The sequence below is a fragment of the Physeter macrocephalus genome, chromosome 18 (genome assembly GCF_002837175.3).
Source record: "Physeter macrocephalus isolate SW-GA chromosome 18, ASM283717v5, whole genome shotgun sequence".
Taxonomy (NCBI): Eukaryota; Metazoa; Chordata; class Mammalia; order Artiodactyla; family Physeteridae; genus Physeter; species Physeter macrocephalus.
The window spans coordinates 45653427-45676013 of NC_041231.1; the positions used below are offsets into that span (position 1 = coordinate 45653427).

The following is a 22587-nucleotide window of genomic DNA, read 5'->3' on the forward strand; positions in this document are numbered from 1 at the left end:
TGTTCAGGCCCCCTCCACACCAGCGTGCTAATGTTCAGAATACCTCCATTTCTTCCATCTCCTCCCTTGCCCAAAGCTTTCAAAGCCTCCCACCGTTATAAGACAATGTCCAAATGCTGCACCAGGATTACAATGTGCCAAATACACAGGTTGGGCAACTTCAACCAAATTATTTCCTTTAATTTACAATGGGAACCACCAACAGGGATTTACTAACCTCACTTTTTACAGAGTGATCAGGCCCCCAAGCCCCAGGTCTCTCAGACTGCAAGCCCAGTGCTCTGCCCTGCCCCCTGCCCCTGGCCACTGGGTCTCAGCTCCTCGCCTTTGCTCGGGGCTCCCCTGTCTGTGCCCTATGCCCACTCTTCGGTCCCTTTATATGGTCCCTTATGTGGGCCAGTCCACATAAAAGGAGGTCTTGGAGTCTCCCTTCCAAAGAACTCCCCCATTATAGTCAAATGAAAAAGATCACAATTATGTAAATAATGCATGAATTTTTTTTTAAAAGATTCAAGAAGGAAATATACCAAAACTGTAAAATTACGGCTGGTTTTACTTCTTTCCATCTTCTGTATTAAAAAAAAAACTTACAAGGGCAGGCATTGTTATAGCTGAAAAAAGTCTAGTCTCAAAAAGTGTTTGGATCTGTTTTTTTTAATTTTTAAAAAATTTTAATTTTTTGGCCGTGCCGAGTGGCTTGTGGGATCTTAGTTCCCTAGCCAGGGATTGAACCCGGGCCCATGGCACTGAAAGCATCGAGTCCTAACCACCGGACCGCCAGGGAATTCCCCTGGATCTGTTTAAATATACTGTATAATGTTAAAATTTTTGAAAAATCAATTATACATCTCTATACAATTTATATATTAAAATATATATAACTAATTTTTCAAAAATTTAAATATGTATAAAAAGGTCCCCCAGCATCCATCAGGGTAGCCAGCTCATGTCCTTGGTCAGGGGCTCAGCCAGCCTTTTCTAGCTCTGGTTCCCATCTGTCAGGCTGTTCTCAGGCTGCAAATCCCGAGCCACATTCTGCCTACAGGGCAGAAAGCCCTGTGTTTCAAAGTTCTTATCATTTCAAGTTGATAAACTGCATCACCTTCAAAGGAAGTCCAAGCTAACACATCCTTCATGAAACACGCCCACACCAACCACACCAGGTCCACAGAGAACACACTAAAAGCCCAGGGCCCTCGTGTCGCTTCACCAACACTCCCTTAGGAAGCAGGTAATGCTGTCCGTAGGAACGGTACTGGGTCAGCCGAGAAAACTGGCTCTTGAGGGAATTTGCTCATGGAAAGTTCTAGGGGTCACAAGTAGTGGTTATTTGTAGTTCTTCTGCTTTAACATTTTAATATGAAAACTTTCAAGCATGCAGAAAAATGGGAAGAATCATACAGGGAACACCCATACGCCCACCACCTCAGTTCTACAATTGTTAGCATTTTGCTGCCCATCCCTTAATCAATGCAACCATCCATCTTATTTGTGATACATTTCACAGTAAGATGCAGACAGCAGTCCACTTCACCCTGAACGCTTCAGCCTGCATATCATTAATGAGTCCATTATTTGCTTACAGTTATTTTTTCAAGATAAAATTCAAACAGTGAAATGCACAAATTATAAGTCTATCATCCAATGAGTTTTGACAAGTAACCTATGTCATGTAAACCCAGATCAAGATATAGAATGTTTCCAACACCCCAGCAAGTTCCCCAAGGCCCTTCCCTTCCACCTTTTCTTACTGGCTATGAAATTACCTTTGTGTGCGGGTACGCGTGCACACGCACGCACATATATGCAGGATGAAACTACTGGACAGCTGGTATTTCTGTACCTAGCAAACAGCATGATGAAATTGAAAACATCAAAGAACTCAGAGGCATCAGCATTTCTTTTTGTCTGATTATTTCATATACAACTTAGGCTGCACTTAAGTCAAGAAATGCATCCGTTCTGGGCAAACTGCATTCCTTTGCTGGCACAATCAGAGCTGTGTCTAGCTAGCAGGGAAGGGTGAAGACGGCAGGGTTCTACCAGTACCACTCCTCTCTAAACCTGCTGCAGCAGGCTCATCACTCTAGAAACCAATGGTGCTGGCGGCCGGCCACTGAAGCAGGCGGCCCAGGTGGGCCAGGCAGGGCCTCAGGCATTTAAGCCTGTGTGTGGACATGGAAGCAATGGGGTTGGTGTGCCCAGCACTGGACACGGCACCTACTGTTCTGTGGCAGGTTACTGGTTACCTGGGCACTGCCTGCCTCTCCTAGTGAATTGGGAGCACCTTCAAGATAGGGGCCACATCGATGTAAACTGGTGTAGCCATTATGGAAAACAGTCTGGTGGTTCCTTAAAAAACTAAAACTAGAATTACCATAGGATCCAACAATCCCACTCCTGGGCATGGGTCCAGAAAAGACAAAAACCCTTATTTGAAAAGATACATGCACCCCGATGTTCATAGCGGTAATGTTTACAATAGCCAAGATATGGAAGCAACCCAAGTGCTTCAACAGATGACTGGATAAAGAAGATGGGGTGTATATATATACACAATGGAATATTACTCAGCCATAAAAAGAATGAACGAATGCCATTTGCAGCAACGTGGATGGACCTAGAGATGATCATATTATGTGAAGTAAGTCAGACAGAGAAAGACAAATATTATTATATGTGAAATCTAAAAAGTAATACAAATGAACTTATTTACAAAAAAGAAATAGACTCAGACATAGAAAACAAACTTATGGTTACCGAAGGGAAAAGAGGGGGAGGGATAAAGTAGGATTATGGGATTAACAGATACAAACTACTGTATATAAAATAGATAACAAGGATTTACTGTACAGCACAGGGAGTGCATATTCAATATCTTGTAATAACCTATTACGGAAAAGAATCTGAAAAAGAATATATATATTCTTTTCACTTCGCTGTACACCTGAAACTAATACGATACTGTAAATGAGCTATTCTTCAGTAAAATAAATAAATAAAAATGTTTAAAACATAAAATAGAATAAAATCCAGAAAAAGAGAGACAGGGCCATGTCTTAACTGTGGCCTCCGCAAGTGTTCAGTGAAGAACTGTTGAGCTGAATCACTTTCTGTGCAGCTCCACGTATAGCCTGTGTCACCTCCCCTCTGCCCTGGCCCTCACCTCCTTGTACCTGGGGTACACACACCCCTGTAAACGCCTTTTACAGAGTCTTATGCATCTCTGAACACCTGCAGTCCCTGACAAAGTGCACTCCTATGCCCTCAACAAACATACATAAAAATAGAGAAACAGACAACGTAGGCCTCTACTGAGCCCTGGCTGATGGTATAATTCCAACATGGTGACAGGGAGAGAACTTTCTCTTGAAAAATAGCAACTATCGGACAATGACAAGGTGTTAATTATACTATTTGGTGATCCTAGGGTTGATTTCCAGACCACCCATCCCAAGGGCCCTGGGACTGGACTCTAAACCTTTACAAAGAGCAACACCGGCTGGTTTGGCCGGCAGCAACCAAAGCACGCTCAAAGCAACCTGGATGGAACCTCAAAGCAACATGAATGTAATTCTGCTCACGAACATGGAACAAAACCACCCCAAGCGCAACATCACTTCTTCCCTCTCCGTCACCGTGGTCTCTGCGCTTAAGCCCCGTACAAATGTTAGCTGCAAAGCACAGAGAAGCAGCGAGACTCAACTGAAGCACTGATCAGCCCTTCCACCTGTCTGCATGGGGAGGGCGGGAAGAGGACCCCCTTGAAGACAGCTTGCCAGTGAGGAGAGGTGGAATACATCTCCTGAGACAGAGGGATGCTCCTGGGTCACGAGGACATGAACTCATCTTGCCTGGGCTTGGGGAATAAAATCAGACAACCTCTCACTCCAGCTCGTAAAGTGAGAGGCAGGGTGGGGAGCATCTTCCAGCGGACACTGACAACTGCCCAGGCCTCCCTGGGCTTCCTGCTGCGTTATCTCTCCACAACAGGCCTTCCTCCGCTCCTGCAGCCAGCAGAGTGACACTCTCTCTGGCTTCCTCTTTACCCAAGGGCTGGGACCTACTGACTTCAGCATCTCCCTCACTCTCTCTCACTCCTTGGGGATGCTGACATCCTTTCTCACCACTCTGAGCATCGAGCGCAGATACAAAACAAGGAAGGAAGACGCTTGTGCTCTAAACCATCAGTCTCACAGACGGAGGAGGTCCCACAGAAGCCAAGTCGCTAAGAAAATATTTCATCCCTGTGCTTGTGGTAAATGGATAGAAAAGTACTTCATGGGCAAGAAATAGATCTAGTCTTCCTTTGGCAGGAAAAAAAAAAAGACTAAGTAAATTTCCTATTCTAGGAAATAACGTACCTCCCAGAGCCTGAGCTAGGAGTATTCACCCAGTGCATGCTGGATGTGCATCCCCTTTCTCAAACCCACGTTCTAGAAATTCTAGAAAGGTGCTGTAACTTGCTGAAGGTCACACCGCTGGGAGGTTTGAAAGATGGAATCTGAGCCCAAGTTCTAACTCAAAGGTCCCGTTATTCCCATCTGGTTGGCAGCTGTGTGGCTATTCCGGCAACACACACGGGCCCCCCCCCAAAAAAGAAAGAGCTCCTTACTCACCACCCGCCCCCCCAACATACAACCTGCTCAGGGATTCAGACCCAAGACCAGCCCTGCCCCAGATCTCCTAGTGGCCACCCGGCCTACCTCCCATGCTGGCCTATCCCACTCACACAAGGCCATCTTTCTGCCAGGGACCTCCATCCCAAGGCCGCCCCCCACGCAGACCCTCTGTTCCTCCTACCCTTCTTCCAGGGACACCGCAGCTGAAGGATTCACCCCACGAGTGCCTCTCCACCATTCACTCGGAGCCAGGCTCTCCGCGGACGCTGGCAGTAGGATGGTGAGCAGCGCGACTGCACTCTGATCCTGCCCTCATGGAATGGTCATCCAAGGAGCCAGGAAACCAGACGATGCCACTACTGATAGGTGAGCTGACCAATCTCACCCAGAGTCCTGTGCTCTAAGTTTGCTTAAGTTGCCAGGGCTGAGGGGAGGCTCGGGCTTGTGAAATAATAAGAAATACATATATGCGTCTCTGCCCCCAGTTCCTGCTAATATTTGCTTTTTGACCCCAGTTCCTGACACAGAGCTCCTAAATCCCTTGGAATTTCCTGGGCAAAATGAGCATCTTTTGTTCTAATGAGGAAACACTGCATGGTCTCCTGGTTGGGGGCTGGTCACCAGAAAGACCAAGCCAGGCTTATAAGTCTAGAACTTTCAGCCCTACCCCTCCGTCCTCCAGGGAGGGGAGAGGAGCTGGAAAATGAGTTAATAATCAATCATGCCTACATGATGAAGCCTCCTCAATGTACAGGATTCAGAGAGCTTCGAGGTTGGTGAACACAACCACATGCCAGGAGGGTAACACACCCCAGCTACACCAGGCAGAAGCTTCTGTACTCAGGACCCTTCCGGACCTTTTCCTATGTATCTTCATCCAACTGTTCAACTGTATCCTTCATCATATCCTTTATAATAAACTGGTAAATGTGTTTCCCTAACTTCTGTGAGTCATTAAGGCAAATAATCAAACCCAAGGAGGGGGTGGGGGGAACTCTGATTTATAGCCAGTCAGTCAGAGGCATAGTTGGCAAAGTGGGAGGGGGACTTGTAGGACTCAGTCCTTTCTTAACCTGTGGGGTCTATGCTAACTCCAGTTAGCATCAGATTGAATTGAATTGCAGGACACCCGGCTGGTGTCGGAGAATTGGTTGGTGTGGGAAAAACCACACATCTGGTGTCAGAAGTGTGAGCACTAGTAGCACGGAGAAGAAACAGAAGTGAGTTTTTCCGAGACAGGACTCAACAAGAAGAAAAGACTCCTAGACACCCTTTGCTTTCCACATGGTCCCTTAGTTAGAAGACTTTAAAGAAAATCCTTACTTTTCCTCAACAGAGGAAAGTAATAAAATGTCAATCACATATTATTACTATACTAATCCAAGCTCCAAAACCAGGAGGAAAGTGAGGGAAAGAAGAAATTAAACTTTTAGGAGAAGGGAGGAAAGGATATGCAGCTATTGCCCTGTAGTTAGACTCACTGCCCTTTAATCCATTCTCCAAACTCTAGCCAGAGGGATCTTTTTTAAAACAGCTTTAATGAGGTATAAGTGACATCCAATAAACTGCACATATTTAAAGGGTACAATCTGATAACTTTTGACATTTGAATACACCTGTGAAATCATCACCATAATTAGGACGGTGGACACACCCACCATCCCCAAAGATTCCACATGTCCTCACACCTTTTCTAATGCCCCCTCCCTGGGCAACCACTGCTCTGCTTTCTGTCAGCAGAGATCAGTTTGCAAGGCTATGCTCACCACTATACCACCAATGTGAGCTCAGTTTGTATTTTCTAGAGGTTATGTAAATGGACCCTAGAGCATGTACTCTTTTTTGTCTGGTTTCTCTCACTCAGCATAATGATTCTGAGATTCACCCAGCTGCTGTATATACCAAGAATTCATTCCTTTTCATTGCTGAGTAGTAGTCTATTGTGTGATTGGACCACCATTTTTTTATCTACTCAGCAGGTGATGAACATGAGTGGTTTCCACTTCGGGGCTGTTACAGATAAAGCTGCTTGTGTACAAGTGTTTATTTATAGACATATTTCTCCTTTTATCTTGGGTAACAACTTAGGAGTGGATTGGCTCAGGCTTATGGTTAGTGTATATTTAACTTTTTTAAAAAGCTGCCCAGACTACCCTGGTGGTCTAGTGGGTAAGACTCCAAGCTCCCAATGCAGGCAGCCAGGGTTCGATCCTGGGTCGGGGAACTAGATCCTGAAGGCTGCAACTAAGAGTTTGCATGCCACAACTAAGAAGCCTGTATGCCGCAACTAGGAGTCCAAGTGCCGCAACTAAAAGATCCTGCATGCTGCATTTATGACCTGGTGCAGCCTAAATAAATAAATAAATATATATATATTTTTTTAAAAAGAAGCTGCCAAATTGTTTCCCAAAGAAGATCTATCATCTCACATTCCCACCAGCAGTTTATGAGAGTTCCAGTTTCTCCACATCTTTGCCAATGCTTGGAATGGCAGTCATCCTGATTTTGTCCATTCCAATAGGTAGGTAGTAGTACCTCACTGTGTTTTTGGTTCTGTTTTGTTTTTCTTTTGCTGCTCCGCATGGCATGCAGGATCTTAGTTCGCCGACCAGAGGTTGAACCCATGCCCTCTACAGTGGAAGTGCGGAGTCCTACCCACTTGACCACCAGGAAAATCCTCCCGCGTTGTGTTTTAATTTGCATTTCTCCGGTGACTAACGATGTTGCACCAGACCATCTTTTGCTGTGCTTATTTACCATCCTGTATCTTCTTTGGTGAGGTGTCTGTTCAAATATTTTGCTCATTTTTTTTTCCTTTTTCTTGGGTTATGAGAATTTCCTACATATTCAGGAGACAAGTCCTTTATCAGATATATGCTTTGGAAAGATTTTGCTAGAGTCCTATGAACTCCAGCTGCCTTAGTCTCCCCCAGGATCTCAGCAGCACTTATTTTAAAAATTAGTTACTTTACTTGTATATTTATTTATTTTTGGCTGCGTTGGGTCTTCATTGCTGCACACGGGCTTTCTCTAGTTGCAGCGAGCAGGGGCTACTCTTTGGTGTGGTGCGCAGGCTTCTCATTGCGGTGGCTTCTCTCGTTGCGGAGCACGGGCTCTGGGCACACGGGCTTCAGTAGTTATGGCTCATGGGCTCAGTAGCTGGGGCTCGTGGGCTCTAGAGCGCAGGCTCAGTAGTTGTGGCGCACGGACTTAGCTGCTCCGCAGCATGTGGGATCTTCCTGGGCCAGGGCTCGAACCCGTGGTCCCCTGCATTGGCAGGTGGATTCTTAACCACTGTGCCACCAGGGAAGTCCCCTCAGCAACCTTTTAACTCAAGGAGTCTCCCAGGCTCTCTCTCCCTTCTCCCTCCTTGTGTCAATGTCTGGAAACTCTCTCAAGGCAGTAAGCTGGGGCAATCATAGGGCTTGCCCCATTTGCTTCCCATCTCTCAAGGATCATCGTCCATCCTTGCCTGAATCCAGTATCTTGAAAACCTTTTGTTTATATACTAATTCAAGCCGGCCTAACTCTCTTGGTGCACAACAGTGGTTTCTAAACGGCTTAGAGGGGGAGAAATTTTTCTCAAAAAATGTATCAGTGGAACCTCAAGAGTATATAACAGACAAAAGGGAAACCACGACACTTGAGATGGGACAGAGCCCACTCTGCCTCCTGGAATGTCCCGGCCCACTGCAACAGTTCCAGGAAGATTATTCGAGAACGAATAACACAGCCTAACTGATCGAATGCAGACACCACCCAGCCTAGCCTGGGCAGCATTCCATGTGAGGGAAGTGATCCCAAATTGGCATTCAATGATCTCCTGTACACCCAAAGCCAAAAAACAAATTGGGTTTAGGGCCATGGCATCTTCCCTACTGGCTTGCAAAGGCAGGATTTACAAACAAGGGGGACCGCAAAGCAGCCTCAGCGTGAGGTTTCGGCTACAGCAGAATTCCTGCCTCCTTCCTGCAGACAGGCTGAGGACCCTGCAGCACTCCTTCAACTGAACACACAGCCAAACTGGGTGACGACCAAGTCGCCACCTTTTATTGTTAGGATAAGGTTTGAAATAAAAAGATTCCATCAGGCCGGCCAATGGGAGTGGCCCTGCACCTCCAGCTCACACCTGGGCCTTGTCCGGGTGACCACTCCTCTCCCAGTGAGGAAGGGAGGCCTCTGAGAGGTGCAGGCATCCTTTTTAGCCCTGAATGGATGCTGCACATCACATGGCATCACACAGCCGTGGACCACACACTACGCTGAAAGGGGGCTGAGGCCAGGGGCAGGGCACGCAGCCAGGTTGGGGGTGGCTGAGAGGGCAGATTTGGATGAATTAGTCTGCACACAAGTTGAGCAAGGCTTTTTCTCAGCAGAAGGTTGCAGCCTATGGACCTGGGCGGCTCTGGGAGTCAACAGGTTCTAGAAGAGGGGCCAAGCGTTTGGCAGAGCTGGACCAATGGCCTCAGCAACAGACTTCCTCCTAGCCACAATATAAGCTCATGGAAAAAGCCCTGAAGGTGGTGGGTGCCGGGCTCCTGCCTCCCAGGCAGAGGGCTGCTTCTCAAGGAAGGAATCAAAGTAGACGCCCACCATCACCTCCAGAGACTCTGGTTCCAATTTGGGGGTGGGACCACAGCACCTCAGTTGACTCTAAGGCTCGGCCAAGGCTGAGAACCATGGACGCAGCTAACACAACAAACCACATCCTCCCCGGCACCCGGGCCTCCCCTGCCTGCCTTCTCTCCCACACACCCTGTAGTTTCCAGGTCAAGGGGTGATACTCTCACCAAGCTACAAAGGAAGTACTCAAGGCCATTCTGGGCTATGGGGTCATTGCAGCAGGCTACTTTCTTCAATCTCAAAGCTATTCAAAACCAACGATGGGGCTTCCCTGGTGGCGCAGTGGTTGAGGGTCCGCCTGCCGGTGCAGGGGACGCGGGTTCGTGCCCCGGTCCGGGAAGATCCCACATGCCGCGGAGCGGCTGGGCCCGTGAGCCACGGCCGCTGAGCCTGCGCGTCCGGAGCCTGTGCTCCGCAACGGGAGCGGCCACAACAGTGAGAGGCCTGCATACCGCAAAAAAAAAAAAAACAAAAAAAAAACCAACAATGGCTTCACTTCACTGCAGTGGGAAAGGAAGTTTTCTCTCGCAGTTTCCCAGTCACCACCGTAAGCTCTAGCTAGCCTTGCCAGACAACCTGCAGGGGCACTTCTGCCCCTGCGCACTCCCATTCTCTGGCCCGAATCATTCCCTGCCCTCCGCTCTCCGAAAGAAAGAGTTCAACAGCCTCCAAGGCACCCTGCGCTGTGGCTTCTGGGCTCGCCCACCCGCGTACTCCCCGTCTTCCAGTCTCTCTGCACACAGCCCAGTTATCTTTCTCAACTCTAATCTGAAATAGAAATATGCCAATCAGCACAGGAAAAGGTGTTCCACCCAGGAGCCAAATGCAAAGGTACTCGTCACTGTCTCAGTGGCAAAGACGAAAACAATGATAATAACAATAGTCAGAGTGTCACAGAGGGTGCAGAGAAAACGGCATTCTCGTACACTGTTAGTGGAAGCATAAATGTGGACGACCTTTCTGGAGGGCAGTGTGGCACCACATATCGAAAGCCTTAAAAATGGGACTTCCCTGGCGGTCCAGTGGTTAAGTCTCCGAGCTTCCACTGCAGGGGGCGTGGGTTTGATCCCTGGTCGGGGAACTAAGATCCCGCGTGTGGCGTGGCGCGGTAAGTTAATAAATAACTAGAAGAACGCCTTTAAAAGCCTTCATGCCAAGGCTTTGATCCAAGAATTTAACAGAATTTTTCCCAAGGAAAAAAATCAAAGATGCTGCCCAAAATGGATATGCAGAGACAGTAAGCAGATGAGTGGCTGCCTCGGACTGGGGGAGAGGGGGCAAGGGGGCATCTGCTAATGGGGGTGGGCTTTCTTTTTGGGGTGATGAAGATGTTCTAAATTAGACAGTGGTGATGGTTGTACAACTCAGTGAATATACTAAAAGCTGTTGCATTGTACACTATCAAAGGGTGGATTTATGGCATGTGAATTATATCTCAGTAAAGCAGTTATAAAAAAACAAAAACTCATCAAACTATTATTAAAACACTTAAGCATGGATAATTGAAAACAATATAAATACCCGAATGAAGACAAAAAGTGAAATAAATACTACACAACTTAAAAAAATCATATTCTACAGCGGTGCCACCCAATAGAACTTTTTCTGTGATAATGAAAATGTTCTATTCTGGACTGTCCAATATGACAGCTCAAGTGGCTGCTGAGCCCTTGAAATGTGGCTAGTACACCGAAGTAATTGGATTTTTAAAATTTAATTTTAAATAATCCCATGTATTGAGCAACACAGTTCTAGAGTATTCTTTTATGACACAAACTGTTCACAATACAATGTTAAATGAAAAAAGGGGAGGGGACCACGATGCATATGGACACATTGTTTTCTATTCTGTTTTTTTAAAGAGTATATTTACACATAAAGTCATGACCACGAGGATGAACACTAATTATTGTCCACGTTTACTGCTGAGAAGTAGGGGTTAGGGAGGATTTTTATGTTATTCTTTAACCTCTTCATATATTTGAAAATGAAGATACATTACCATCATAATCAAAAACAAGGTTTTTTTTTTTAAGATCTAAACAATGTTTTAAATGTAATGCAAATCTGCCACCTCACACTCTGATACCTACAGGAAAAGTGCTCCTCAGAGCATCCTGCAGCCCTACAACCAGCCCCTCCCCATGCACAAAGTTGCTGCTCCCCCCACCCCACCCCCAGGTTCATTCGCTTTCAGGGGCTTCTCACGTGATTTTGGACTCACAAGTAAGTTGTAAAAGTAATACAAAGACTTTCTATATACCCTTCATCCAGATTTCCCAAATGTTAACTCTTGTATGACCACAGTACAATTACCAAAGATCAGGAAATGAACACTGATATAATACATATTATATATATTATACACACACACACACACACACACACACACACACACACACACACTAATCTATAGACCTCATTCAAATTTCAACAACTGTCCCACTAATGTCCTTTTTTTTGGACCAGGAGCCAATGCCAGAACTAAATCCACTGCATTTAGTAAGTGTCTCCTTGGTCTCCTTTTATGAGAGACAGATCCTTAATCTGTCTTTGTCTTACATGACCTTGACACTTTTGAAGAGTACTGGTCAATTATTTTGCACACTGTCTCTCACTTTGGTTTTGTCTAATGTTTTCTCATGATCAGATTGAGGTTATGTGTATCTGGCAGGAACACCCCAGAAGTAATGATGTGCCCTTTACAGCGCATCGTATCAGGATATACATGCTATTGATACATCTTAACTACTGGTGAGATTAACTTTGATCTCTTCTTAAGGTAGAGTCTGCCAGGTTTCTCCACTGTGAAGTTTTACTTTCTCTTTGTAATTATTAAGACATTTATGGGAAAATACTTTGACATTAAGCAAATACCCTTTTCTTCATCATATATTTTTGCCCACTATTCAGCCTCCACTGATTCTTGCCTGAAACAATTATTACAATGGTCTTTCCAAATGGTGACCTTTCTATCTTCATCTTTCTTTCTACATTTCACTAACAGGATCTTCTGTACAAGAGTTTTCCCCCCCAATTCTCCCCATTTATTTATTTCAGTAAGGACTCATGGATATTTACTTTATTCTCTGGGTTATAATCCATTTCTATCATTATTTGTTTTGTTGCTTAAATTGTCACAGATTTTGAAGCCAGTTTCTCAAGGTAGCTCACTTCTAACATCACTCTTTCTTGTGAGAAGGCTCAAAATTGTGCATTTTTCCCAGGATCTTTGCACAAACATAAACTGCTAGAACAAACGTCAACCTCCAGCAGAACCCATTTTGAAGGCTGAGTGGTACAGCATTTATATCACTACTCCCTTACCTGTCAGATTATTCTGCATAACCTTCTCTTGACATTGGTTCAATTTCCCTCCAGCATCTCAGAATCCCCCAGCCACCATCCTGCCCCCACCTGCTTTTCTCCTAGACTATTTTCTTGCCTTTGGTCTCAGAATCCTCTGATTTCTCAAATGAGGCTCAGTTGCGTTTCTCACCCCCTTCAGCTCTCAGCTCAAACGAGGGTTGTCAGATAAAATACTATTTGCCCAGTTCACTGTGAATTTTAGATAAACAGTGAGCAATTCTTTAGTGTAAGTATATCGCGTGCAAATTTGAATCTCAGGCAAATGAATAACTGTGTAGTATAAGTATGTCCCAAACATTGCATGGTACATACTAAAAAAATTATTCATTGTTTCTCTGCAATTCAAATTCAACTGGGTGTCCTATATTTTCATTCGTTACATCTGACAACCCAAGTTCAAGCATAAAGAAGAGGTGGCATTTATTATCCACACAACTGGTGCCCAATTTAGGCAAGAAGATAAGCAGCTAAAAAACTTTACTGAGTTCACTATCCTTTTCTAGGGAGCGTTTTGTTTTTGTTTTTGTTTTTTTTAAAAACACTTTTACTGAAGTATAACATGCATAAAGAAAACCCCATGGTTTACGACTCAATGATTTTTCCCAAAATAAGCACTCCTGTGTAAACACCAAGCACATCAGGACATGCAGTATCGCCAGCCCCAGGACCAGGGCCCACTCCTGCTGAGCCTGAGGATGGCCCGGCCCCTCTCCTGGGGTGGCTCTGGAAAGAGTGGGTCTGGGCATAAACACTGGGTTCAGATCCCACCTTCGGCACAAGCACAGTTTCCTCACCTGCCAGATGAGTTTTAATAACATATACATTTCATGGGGTAACTTTGAGGATTAACTGAGATCATGTAAGTGCCTGCAACTGCTCCCAGCACATGGGGGGTACCCAAAAAAAGTTCATTTCCTTCCCTCCCTCTCCAGGAAAGGGGTTTTCCTCCCTAGTTTCCTACCAGGCCTGAGACTGAGAATGAAAACATATCAGCCACTCTCCTCACAGTCACCCACACTCCAAATACCTCACAAAACTCCTGAGTCCTTCTGTGGGGGACCCCCAGGCACTCAGATCTGAGCTCCCCCTCCAGTCCCCCACTGCATTCTAACCGCACAGAGGGGTAGCTGCTCCTGCCCAGCACACGTGGGCGCTCAATGGACGTTTGCTCACTGAATGAATGAAGGAATGAAGGAACGAATGAGTGGATCAACCCACACACCCCACCCCTGGCTCCTCTCCTGCCCACGCGGCTCCGTGCATTTCCCTACTCGGCACTTTCCCAACCTCCTGCTGCTCTCCATCCACCCCACAATGGAAAACACAGTAGGCGGGGTGCCCAGTCCACATCTGGGTCAGAGAGGACTGCTGTGGTGCAGAGAAGCTCTGAGATTAGTGACCCCAGATCAGTGAGAAGCCTCAGACGATGGTCCAATGCCACAGGCACAGTTAACCATGTGGAACCAGAAAGGAACAGGAATGAAAATCGTTTTTTGTTTTTTTTTTGCGGTACGCGGGCCTCTCACTGACATGGCCTCTCCCGTTGCGGAGCACAGGCTCCGGACGCGCAGGCTCAGCGGCCATGGCTCACGGGCCCAGCCGCTCTGCGGCATGTGGGATCCTCCCGGACCGGGGCACGAACCCGTGTTCCCTGCATCGGCAGGTGGACTCTCAACCACTCCGTCACCAGGGAAGCCCAAAATCGTTTTTTTAAGGAAGAAACAAAGTCCTGAACTTTCCTCAGAAGTAACACGAAGCTTAGTTTAGAGATACTTTAAATCCACATTCACCCAAGACGAGAAAAGGGTGTGATGGAGCAGGACAAAGACATAGTGAACGGTGCCGGTGGGACCTTGAAGCTGAGGGGACATGTCTGCTCTCTCCAGTTTCCAAACAGAGCCCTTCTTCCTGCCCTTCCTCCCCCTCCCTGGGGAATCCGGAGCAGAGACTCTGGTCTCGGTTGAGCCTCCAGCTTCAGTGCCTGTGGCAGAGTAACACCACCAAAAGATTTCCCTTAGAACAAAGGGAAAGCCTGGAAGCAGGCTTTGTTGGGTTCTATGGCTGAGCGAGTGAACCACCCTGGGCAAGCTACTTCATCGCTCTGTCTTACTTCCCCCAGCTTCAAAACGGGGAAGTAGTCACGGGCGCACTGCAGGGCTTCAGGGGAGTCTGAGAGACGGCGCGGGTGAACCCCCTGCACATCACTCCTTCATAAACGGTCCTGAGCCTCACATGGGAACGATGGTTTTCAAACAGAGGTTTTAACATCACTTTTAGGCTTGACTGAGAGTGTAACACAGGGTAAATCATTCACTCCCCTTTCTGAGAAAAGACAAAACAGTGCTTTTTAAGACTATCCATTTAGAATCTGCAGGATAGGTGAGCTACCTGCAAGGCACACACGGACATGAGTTTCCTGGGGGACCAAGAACAAGACATCTTTCAGGAAAGGGCCTTAACAACTAACCCACCCAGAGGAAGGAGCTTGGAACAGTGATATCCACCATGCACGGACCAGGAGAGGGGAGGATGTGGAGGGGGAAGGCTAGTTGGACGATGGCTCTAATTCTGGGAGTGAGGAATGGGGTAGAGGGGAATGAAAGGTTTTTTCTGAACCCAGGAGTGACAGGACCTGGTCATTTTAACAGGCTCAACGTGGCTGCCAATTGGGTCAGATCTTCAGGAAGACGGTTGGCCAGACAGAAGAAAGACTTTCTGATGATCAGAACTGGCCGACCCTTCTCTGGCTGCCTTGAGACTGAGCCCCCCTGAGCTGCTGGTGATCACAGGAGAGAAGAAGGGTTTCCTGCTGCATGGAGCGGGGAGAGGCCCCCAGCTCTCGGTTCGGACTCCATAATTACTGGCCGCTGGCCCTGCAAAAAAAGTCAAGACAGTAGCTGGGGTGACACAAAGTTCCCTGGGCAGTTCCAGAAACTAAACGGAAGTACGACTTCCAACAAGCAACAGAAATGGAAAGTGCCTCATTCACTGGCTTCTGATCTCTAGTTTTGTGACATACCGAGAGGCCTTCTACCAGTACAATTCTCACCAAAGTCTCAATTCACTCAGATGCTTAAAAAATTAAATATCTATGTTTTTAAAAGAGTCTGTCTGGGGCTTCCCTGGTGGCGCAGTGGTTGAGTCCGCCTGCCGATGCAGGGGACACGGGTTCGTGCCCCGGTCTGGGAGGATCCCACATGCCGCAGAGCGGCTGGGCCCGTGAGCCATGGTCGCTGAGCCTGCGCGTCCGGAGCCTGTGCTCCGCAACGGGAGAGGCCACAACAGTGAGACGCACGCGTACCGCAAAAAAAAAAAAAAAAAAAAAAAAAAAAAAAAAAAGAGTCTGTCTTAACAGTGATTATCCCTAGGTAGAACGATGGGTGTCTTTTACTATTATCTTTGTCTATATGTTCTGACTTTTCTACAGTTAGTTCTGTTTGTTTAAATGTCTTAAAAGTGACAAAAAACACAGAAGAAAGCTGGTGAAAAAAATCAAACCCTTCAGAGAACATAGTTCTCTTAGCATATATGTATAACTGAGTCACTCTGCTGTACAGAAGAAATTAACACAACATTGTAAATCAACTACACTTCAATAAAATTTTTTAAAAAACAAGAGCATAGTAACTACCAGAAAAGGGATGAAAATCTCTTGGGAAGATATTTCAACAGAATTTGGAAGGTTATCAGCCAAGCAACAGCAGCTTGGAGAGCAGGTGGTTGAGAAAGCGACAAGCAGAGAGAGCCCAAAGAAACTCCTGAGCCAGCTTGAGTCAAGGACCACAGAACTGGTGCAGCCACTATGGAAAACAGTATGGAGGTTCCGAAAAAATATAAAAACAGAACTACCGTATGATCCAGCAGTTCCACTTCTGGGTATATATCTGAAGAAAATGAAAACACTGATTCAAAAAGGTACAAGCAGGGACTTCCCTGGCGGCCCAGTGGTTAAGACTCTGTGCTTCCCCTGCAGGGGGCACTAGTTCGATCCCTGGTCGGGGAACTGAGATCCCGCATGCCATGTGGTGTGGCCAAAAAAAAAAAAACACAACCCCCAAAAGGTACATGTACCCCAATGTTCATAGCAGCACATTTACAAGAGCCAAGATATGGAAGCAACGTAATCACCTATCAACAGATAAGTGGATACAGAAGATGTGCCATATATACATACACACACACACACAAACACACACACACACACACACACACACACACACACACACAAAATGGAATACTACTCAGCTATAAAAAAGAATGAAATTCTGCCATTTGCAGCAACATGGATGGACCTAGAGAATATTATGCTTAACTAAATAAGTCAGATAGAGAAAGACAAATACTGTATGATATCACTTATATAATACAACACAAATAAATGATATGCAAAACAGAGACTCATGATATAGAAAAATAATACAAAATAGTACAAATGAATGTATATGCAAAACAGAAATAGACTCACAAATACAGAAAACAAACTTGTGGTTTAGCCTCAACCGAGACCAGAGTCTCTGCTCTGTGGTTTTCCCTCTCCCAAAGGGGAGAGAGAAGGGGGAGGAACAAATTAGGGGTATGGGATTAACAGATACAAACTACTATGTATAAAATAGATAAGCAACAAGGATATACTGTATAGCATAGGGAATTATAGCCATTATCTTGTAATAACTTATAATGGAGAATAATCTGCAAAAATACTGATCACTAAGCTGTATACCTGAAACCAATATAATATTGTAAATCAACCATACTTCAATTAAGTATATATAAAAGAACCATGGGAGGGCTTTCACACTGCTGGTAGGAATGTTACATGGCACAGTCACGCTGGGAAACTTTCTGGCAGTTGCTGTAAAAGTTAAACATACTCCTACCGTATGATCTAGAAATTCTACTCCTAGATACGTACCCCAGAGAAATGAGCGCATATGTCCACACAAATGATCAAAGCAGACTTATTCATAATGGCTCTACACTGAAAGAACCCAAGGTTCCTCCACAGGGAAATAGAAAAATTGTGGTGTATTCATACCATGGGCTACTACTCGGCAGTGCAAGAGGACCAACCACTGATACAGGCGGCAACAGAGATAAATTTCAGACATTGTCTGAGTGAAGTAAGCCAGACAAAAGAGTACTACAGTAGATTCTCGCTATTTGAGGCAGTTATGTTCCATAAAGTCACCGCAAATACCAAATTAGTGAACAGTGAATTACTGCTCCTAGAGGAAACACAAGGTTAGGTTCCTGTGAGCCTCTGGTCACGTTTTCATCCATCAAAAAATACAGGGCTTCCCTGGTGGCGCAGTGGTTGAGAGTCCGCCTGCCTGTTTAAAGACACCTTATTTAGTATATACTGTTCTTCATTAACATTGAACTCATGGCCAACAGCCCTGTAAGTCATGCCTGAAGGAAGCTTATCTAACACATGTATTTTCTCGGTAAGGCACATCACAGCCTTCTCAGGTTTAGGACCACTAGATGTCACTTCAGCCATTTTTTTACACATGGGCCGTTTTAAACAGAGAAATCATCAACAAAGAGCACAAAAATGCAAAAAAACCACACTGCACTAAATAGACCATGAAAAGGACACTTGTTTACAATATGAGAGCAGAAACAAGCAGGCAGAACCTCTCCCAGATCAACCTCAGCCGGGTACGTGTGTGGGGTGACTCAAATTTTTCGCCGCTCTACACATGTTCCCAAATGATCACCAAAGTGCTGTGAGTATTTGTTTTTTTGTTTTTTGGCTGCGTTGGGTCTTCATTGCTGGGCGCGGGCTTTCTCTAGTTGCAGCGAGTGGGGGCTACTCCGTTGCGGTGCGTGGGTTTCTCATTGCAGTGGCTTCTCTTGTTGCAGAGCACAGGCTCTAGGTGTGCGGGCTTCAGTAGTTGCAGCATGTGGGCTCAGTAGTTGTGCCTCGCAGGCTCTAGAGCGCAGGCTTAGTAGTTGCGGCTCGCAGGCTCTAGAGCGCAGGCTCAGTAGTTGTGGCGCACGGGCTCTAGAGCGCAGGCTCAGTAGTTGTGGCTCGCGGGCTCTAGAGCGCAGGCTCAGTAGTTGTGGCGCACGGGCTCTAGAGCGCAGGCTCAGTAGTTGTGGCGCACGGGCTCTAGAGCGCAGGCTCAGTAGTTGTGGCGCACGGGCTCTAGAGCGCAGGCTCAGTAGTTGTGGCTCGCGGGCTCTAGAGCACAGGCTCAGTAGTTGTGGCGCACGGGCTTAGTTGCTCCACGGCATGTGGGATCTTCCCGGACCAGGGCTCGAACCCGTGTCCCCTGCACTGGCAGGCGGATTCTTAACCACTGCGCCACCAGGGAGGCCCGTGCTGTGAGTATTGATCTGGGGTTACAAATAAATTTTAGCAAGCAGGCAAATTCACAGACACAGAATCCGTGAATAATGAGGATCAACTGTGTATGAATACCACATGGATCTATTTACATTATGTTTGGGGGCAGGCAAAACTAATAAATGATTTTTAAAAAAATCAGAACAGGGGTTGCCTGGGGATGGACACTGCCTGGAAGAGGTAGGAGGGAACTTTCTGGGGGTGGAACTGCTCTGTCTTTATAGGAATGTGGGTTACACGGGTGCATGTGTTTGTCAAAACTCATTGAACTACACGTTATTTCACTGTATGTTATTTCCTTTCGTTGGCTTCCTCTGCTCTCTGGCTGTAAACTTGGGCAGAGTTGCCCTCCCCACACCCACACGCCCACGGTCAGGCATGGGTAACGAGGGTGGCAGCCACAGGTGGACCACGGGCAGATGAGGGGCTGCCGTCTCCTGTCCACTGGGCTTCTAAAACTGACCTGTAAGGCTGGCCAACAAAGGGACTCCATCTGAGCCCCGCCACCTGAGAGGGAAGCCTCAGCTACTTCACAACAAGCCCCAGATAACTGGGTCTTTGGAAGCTGCCTGGAAAGCCACCCTGATCTGGCCACTCTCCTGCACGCCCAGGCGAGGCCTCCAGAGCCTGGCTGGAGGCTCACGGGGTGGGCAGCCTGTCAGCGGGGGCCCCCAGAGGGGCCAAATCCCAAAGGGCCCACTTCCCACCTCTTGACAGGAAACACTTCTCTAACTACAGAGACGGGATGGGTGATCTCTTTGGATGATCTGCCTGTACTTGAGAAACTGAGGGGGGCTTTTAAGGTCCCGGAAAACTGGCTCAGCTGCAGATACCACCTGCCCCATCACGCCCTGTGCAGACACCAGCTTCAGACCCCAGATTATCTGCTTCCTCCATCAGAACACACATGAGCCTCAGTGGGCCTGTTCGCGGGGTGCAGGCGGCAATCATGAAATCAGTCTCCTTTGGACAAACTACAGTCCTTTTGTTTAAGCATCTGTGGGTCTGAATGAATCAACTGAGCTTGGCTTTCAGATGGAAAAAGGTAAAGGTGCTTTGATACTTCTGAGAAAATACTAACTGTAAGTGCTTGTCCAGTAAATGATCACCACATGCCAGAGCCTGTTCTAAGTGCTTCAAATAGCAAAGCCCCGTCCAACAGAAAAATAATGCAAGCCACGTGTCAGTTTACACTTTCAAGTAGCCACGCTTAAAAAGTAAAAACAGATGAAAGTAATTTTAATGATGTATTTTACTTAGCCCAACATATCCAAAGTATTCTCATGTCAACATACGATCAGTATAAAAATATTAAGGAGGTATTTTACTTTTTTCTCCCTACACCAAGTCTTCAAACTCCAGAGTATATTTCACATGTATAGCACATCTCAACTCAAACCAGCCACCTCTTGAAGTGCTTAGTAGCCTCCTGTGCTGTGGCTCCCGCACTGGCCAGTGCAGATCGTACTAATTTAGTCCTCACAACAACTATATCCACATTTTCCTAATGGGGAAACTGAGGCATGAGGATGCTGAGCAGTCCGCCCAGGGCAGCTCCAGAGCCCACAGTCTTATATGGCTTTTCATTCCCACAAAGAGCTCCTCAAATTCTGATTTTTAGTGTAACAGGAATGTCTGCTCAGCTAAGAACACATCTGCCGACACATCTCCCTGCTCCCATCCAAACTTCCCCAGGACTCTGCTGAGCTGGTCCCTGGAGCTCGGTGAAGTTTCCACCCAGACAAACCTGGCATCCCAACCTCTTCCAGGCCCCCACTCCTCAGCTACCCGAGACACCTTCTACACACATAGGAAAGCTCTTCCGAGTAACTGCCAGTCAGGGTGAGGGTCGTAGACAGCCAGCCCGGCGCTGTGTGCCCACCACAGGGGTAACACCCCACTCAAAGCACTGCCACTCAGGAGGGCGTCAGGGAACATCCCTTCCCTCCACTGGCCGGGGCGTTCACCATTTGTTCAAGTACATACTGAGCATCTACTGTGTGCCAGGCACCGCCCTAGGCCCTGGGGGTAAAACAGTGACCAGCACAGACACCCCACACCCAGCAGAGGGCCAGGCAGTAAGTCTGGCACAAAAGAAGCCCCACAAATTCTAATCCAGTCTCTTGTATACAGTAGGCGATCCATAATGGCTCTTGAGGGAATATGCTATTTGGGCTTGGAACTGGAAGTGGTGATGGACAGAGGTGGGGGAAGGGTCTGGGTAGGACTGGGGTTGGGGTTGGTGAGAGCCTTGGGAACCTGGCCGGAAAGTCAGTGCCCCACTCACGGTTCACGCCCACAACCCCTGCTTCAGGACTGCCTCCAAAGCTCCACCCAGCCAAGCAAGACAGGAAACCATCCAGAGACGCACCCAGGTTCCATGCTATCCTACTGAAATCCCCTCCTCCTCAAAATGTGGTCATGTCTCAAGTTTGCCCTGGGGAACAGGACTTCTCCAGGCTTACAGACTAGCCCACCTGCCACCGGCCATGTCACCCAAGTCCTTGCCCAATAAGCTCATCCTTCTACTCAGACGGGGTAGCACAGATATCAGCACAGCGCGTCACAGCTACCACCGGGAACAAGCGACAAAGAAACTGTGTCTGTAGCATCCACTGCGTCTCAGCCCACGGGCACTGTAACTAAAACATTCTGATTTTTTACTCTGATTGCATAACATTATAAATACACGCCATGATTCATTCATTCAACAAATAGTTCACGAGTAACTTCTATAGACCAGGCCCCGTGTTTTGTGTATTGAATCTTATCACTAAATCAGTGTTTGGTTTTATTTCCTCACTTTCCTTATTTCTTAAGGGCTGCTTTATCATAGAGTGTCCATTTTTTTCCCCAAAAGAATAGAGTTCTGAGTTCATGAGCAAGGCCGATGATGACCAAGCATTATTAGTGGGAGAAGGGCATTTTGGAGTCACCTCTGCTGGGACATGATCTCACGGAGGGACCTGGTGGGCCAACCAGAAGCGCCTGCCATCACCACCCACTGGCCTGCTGCCTGGGGCGTGTCTGTTGTTTTCCATGTCCTTCCCTCCCCGGGCTTCTGCGCTCTGTTGCTGGTTTCTCTGCAAGCCAATGAGGGACCAGCTTCCATTCAACTGATGCCCGCATGCCTCCCATACAGCGCCTGAAGCAGGTCCTGCCTCCAAACGCTGTCACCCTCAGAGCCAGGAGTCTCCCAGGCAACAGCCCTGAATCCAAAAGTGGCTCTGGAGGCTCGGAGCACAGGAAAGGAAACAGAATCAGAAGGAGCACAGGACCTCCAGTCCCTGTCAGGTGAGGAAACCAAGGGCAGCAAAGTGAAGCAGGGTGTCCAAGCCAGCACAGCCCTCAAGCATCGCCAGGCCTGCATCTTGCTGAGCCTGCTGCCAGCATGTTCCACGTGACAATAACTCTGTCAGCAAACGCCCTGGGGCCCAGCCCTGAAATCCATCTCTCTCTAAATTCACTACCTTACTGCACCAGCAGGAAGCAATGCAAACCAAGGAGCCGGAGAGGGGAACAGAACAGGCGATGTTTCAGCAGATGGGAAACCTCTACCCGGCTCCCTGGGGCCAGCCCTGATCGTCATGTGAGCAAACACGGCCACGACTTGGCTCCACT

General features: G+C 47.1%; 1 protein-coding gene across 3 annotated transcripts in view; it reads right to left on the reverse strand.

The window, feature by feature from the left end:
• LIMD1 (LIM domain containing 1) overlaps positions 1-22587 on the reverse strand; it is a 72243-nt gene that overhangs the window by 36423 nt on the left and 13233 nt on the right. The window lies entirely within an intron of this gene.